Below are 4042 nucleotides of genomic sequence, written 5' to 3' on the forward strand. Positions count from 1 at the left end.
AAGTATTTCAGGCTTTATAGGGCATGAATGACTTGGGGATTGGAAAGGAGGCTTGCAAAAATGGAAGGAACACAAGAAATTAAGGAGATGACCAGCGAGAAGTGACGCGGGCGCATGGCTCACACGACCGCGCGAAATAGAGGAAATTGTAGTGACACGAACGCATGGATTGGAAACTGCACAAGTGACGCAAATGCGTGGACGACGCGCACGCGTGGCAAGGCAAACGCTGGATGACGCGAACGCATAGATGACGCGATCGCGTGACGTGCGCAATCTGCAGAATCTGCAGAATTTGCTGGGGGCAATTTTGGGCCCTGTTTTGACCCAGTTTTTGGCCCAGAGAAGCAGATTAGAGCCAGGGAACATGCAGAGACTAGAAAGAACATTCATTCCGCAATATTTTAGTTTTAGATCTGATTTTACTCCTCATCTAGGTTTTCTCTCTACATATTCATAGTTCTTAGGATTTTGTTTTTATTGCTTTTTGGATTGGGATATTGAGAAAAGTTATTACCTCCACCAAGACTTCATCATTCTAGTTTGTTTTCCTTACTTGTCACTTACTCTTTCATATCCTTAATTTGTTCAGAATTACTATTGGATTATTTTTAGAATTTATTAATACAAGAACTATTTTTATTTTTAATTGGTCTCTTTGATTATTATTATTTATCATGTGTTTCTCTACTTCCCTTTCTTATTTTGCGAAGTTTACATTCATAATGAGCGAGTAGTTCCATAACTTGATTGGGAGTTGGTTGAAAGGAGAACCTTGAGTTGGAATGCTCAAGAGTAAAATTATAATTGGGTTTATCGTTGGGTCGCCCTCTAGTCACTGACACTAGTCCTTCCCAAGGGAGAGGATTAGAACTTGTGAACAGAAACTGACTTCCAACTTGCTTGACTTTCCTTTATCTGGTAAAGGATAACTGAGCAGACAACCTTCAATTATCAATTGATTTTAGGAGAACTCCAACAAGGATAGGACTTCCGACTAATCTACTCCCGGTTAAGGTTTTTATTTAAATTACATAAATTCTCTGATTTAATTTCCTATTTATCAAATCAAACCATTTTAGAAAACATCTGATTAATAAAATAGCACATCTTTCTGTAACTCGTTGGGAGACGACCTGGGATTCATACTCCCAGTATTTTAATTCTAATTTTGTGACAACCCTTCTAAATTGATAAGCGAATTTTTGTTGGTTAAGAACTGTACTTGCAACGTATCTCTTATAATAATTTCTTAACCCGCCAATTTCCGCCACGTCAATTTTTGGCGTCGTTGCTGGGGAGTTGCAATAGAGTGCTAAGTTATTAATTGGAATTTATTTATTTTCATTTTATTTTATTTTTGCCACTATGAGCTGCATGTTTCTTTCATTAAATGACGCATTCACTTCCTGATCCAAGCTTGCCAGTATTTGATCCTAAGATTGAAAGAACTATTTCATGTATAAGGCAAGCTCAGCGTCGGTTAGTTCTCCCCGAGGGCAAATCTGAAACGTCACGTAAGGAAGAAACAAGCTCCCTTTCTACTGATTCGGTTGATTTACGTGCAGGTGACATGGCAGCACCTAGGAGAGTTACTATCTAGGAGGCTAGAGCCCCTGCTTTTACAATGCAACCGTTTCAAGCGCATCACCCAGCGGTGGCTACAGATTTTAAAATAAAGACTGCACTACTCAACTTGATGCCTAAGTTTCATGGCTTACCTGCTCAAGAGCCTATCAAGCACCTTAGGGATTTCCAAGCAGCCTGTTCTACTGTCAGGCATGATGGTGCAGATGAAACTTCTATTTTGTTAAAAGCCTTCCCATTCTCTCTTGAGGGAAAGGCGAGAGAGTGGTACTACACTCAACCCGTAACAACTATTTCCGACTGGGATACGCTTAGAAGAGAATTTTTGGAAAAATTTTTTCCAGCTGAAGTTACTGATAAACTAAGGAAAGACATTTCCATGATTGTTCAGGACGAATCCGAGACTCTCTACGAATACTGGGAGCGCTTCAACAATCTTCTTGAAGCATGCCCCCACCATATGATTGACAAGATAGTGTTGCTCGGCTACATCACACAGGGCATGAGGCCCCAAGATAAGACCACATTGGAAAGTGCTAGTAATGGGTCTATGAAAAAGTATAAGACCACTGATGAGGCATGGCAATTGATCAGTGACTTAGCTGAATCTACTTGAAATCACAGGCAGAAATAAAGCCGGTCAAAAGCTGTTGCAGAGGTATCTTCTAGCAGAGAGACTACTACTCTAACTCAAAGTATATGTGAAATGACCAACTTACTGAAGCAGATACAGTTGAGTCAACAACAAGCGCAACAAAGCCAACAGTTAGTCCCACAAAGAGTGTGCGGAATCTGTGCTGATTATAGCCATTATACTGATGAATGTCCGCAGCTCCAGTAGGAAGACAACACTGTGGCAGCCACTCATAACTTCTATGACTGCCCCAATCAAGGATACAATCAAGGTGGCAGCTACAACCATGGATGGCAGGACAATTCCAACCAAGGTTGGAGAGATAATTCTAACCAGAGTTGGAGGGACAACAATAACAGAGGAGGCAGAGACAATCAAGGAAATCAGAGATGGAATAATAACAGAGCACCTCACCTGAGGCAATCCCAAGGAGCACAGCACAACCAACAACAAGTTCCGCATATCACTCAATCTAATTCCTTTCCGAGTGACGAGGCGATTCAATCCATTGTGCAAGGATAAAGGAACATGGAAAGTTTACTTAACGGTCTAACATCCGCTATACAAGCTCTCATCTCTCAGTTGGGATCATCAAATACTTCAAATACTCAACACACAAGCTCCAGTGGAATTCCTTCTCAACCCTTACCCAATCCAAAGGGTGGCATCAATGCCATCACCCTAAGGTCCGGAACCACACTGCAACAGAGGAATCAGGAGGAGCCAATCCCATCAGAACACGCCTCAGCTGAAGAGGTGGTGGAAGTAGAGGATGCTGAAGAGGAAGAGGACATACAAGACATGGTTGAAGAAGAAGAAGCTCAACCACAGAAAGAAGCACCAAAGGATGCAGACGCTGCAGAAAACGCCCTTCCTATTCCATTTCCACAAATTGCAAGGAAGCCCAGGAAGCAGATGGAACTTGATCCCAAAATGGTAGAAATATTCAAAATGGTTGAGGTAACTGTTTCCCTTTTTGATGTTATTCAGCAGGTACCTAAATACGCAAAGTTTCTAAAAGATTTATGTATACATAAAGACAAAATTAATGAATTAGAAATTATTCCTTTAGGTAGTTCTATATCTGCTTTAATGGGAGGTATACTTGAGAAGTGTAGTGATCCAGGTCCATGCACGGTTAACTGTACTATTGGACGTGTGATATTTTCTGACTGTGATGAGCGGATAATTTATACACTTTTTGGCATTGTTTTTACATAGTTTTTAGTATGATTTAGTTAGTTTTTAGTATATTTTTATTATTTTTAATTAAAAATTACATTTCTGGACTTTACCATGAGTTTGTGTATTTTTCTATGATATCAGGTAATTTCTGGCTGAAATTGAGGGACTTGAACAAAAATCAGATTCAGAGGTTGAAGAAGGACTGCAGATGCTGTTGGATTCTGACCTCCCTGCACTCAAAGTGGATTTTCTGGAGCTACAGGAGTCCTAATGGCGTTCTCTAAATTGCGTTGGAATGTAGACATCCAGGGCTTTCCAGCAATATATAATAGTCCATACTTTGCCCGAGTTTAGATGACGCAAACTGGCGTTCAACGCCAGCTCTCTGCCCTATTCTAGAGTTAAACGCCAGAAACAGGTTGCAAAGCAGAGTTAAACGTCAGAAATAGGTTACAAACTGGTGTTTAACTCCAAGGAAGACCTCTACACGTGAAAGCTTCAATGCTCAGACCAAGCACACACCAAGTGGGCCCCTAAGTGAATTTCTGCATCATTTACTGATTTCTGTAACCCTAGTAACTAGTTTAGTATAAATAGAACTTTTTACTATCATGTTAAGGGAGTTCTTTTGATTAG

The sequence above is a fragment of the Arachis ipaensis genome, chromosome B3 (assembly GCF_059453495.1).
Source record: "Arachis ipaensis isolate K30076 ecotype BB chromosome B3, ASM5945349v1, whole genome shotgun sequence".
Classification (NCBI taxonomy): domain Eukaryota; kingdom Viridiplantae; phylum Streptophyta; class Magnoliopsida; order Fabales; family Fabaceae; genus Arachis; species Arachis ipaensis.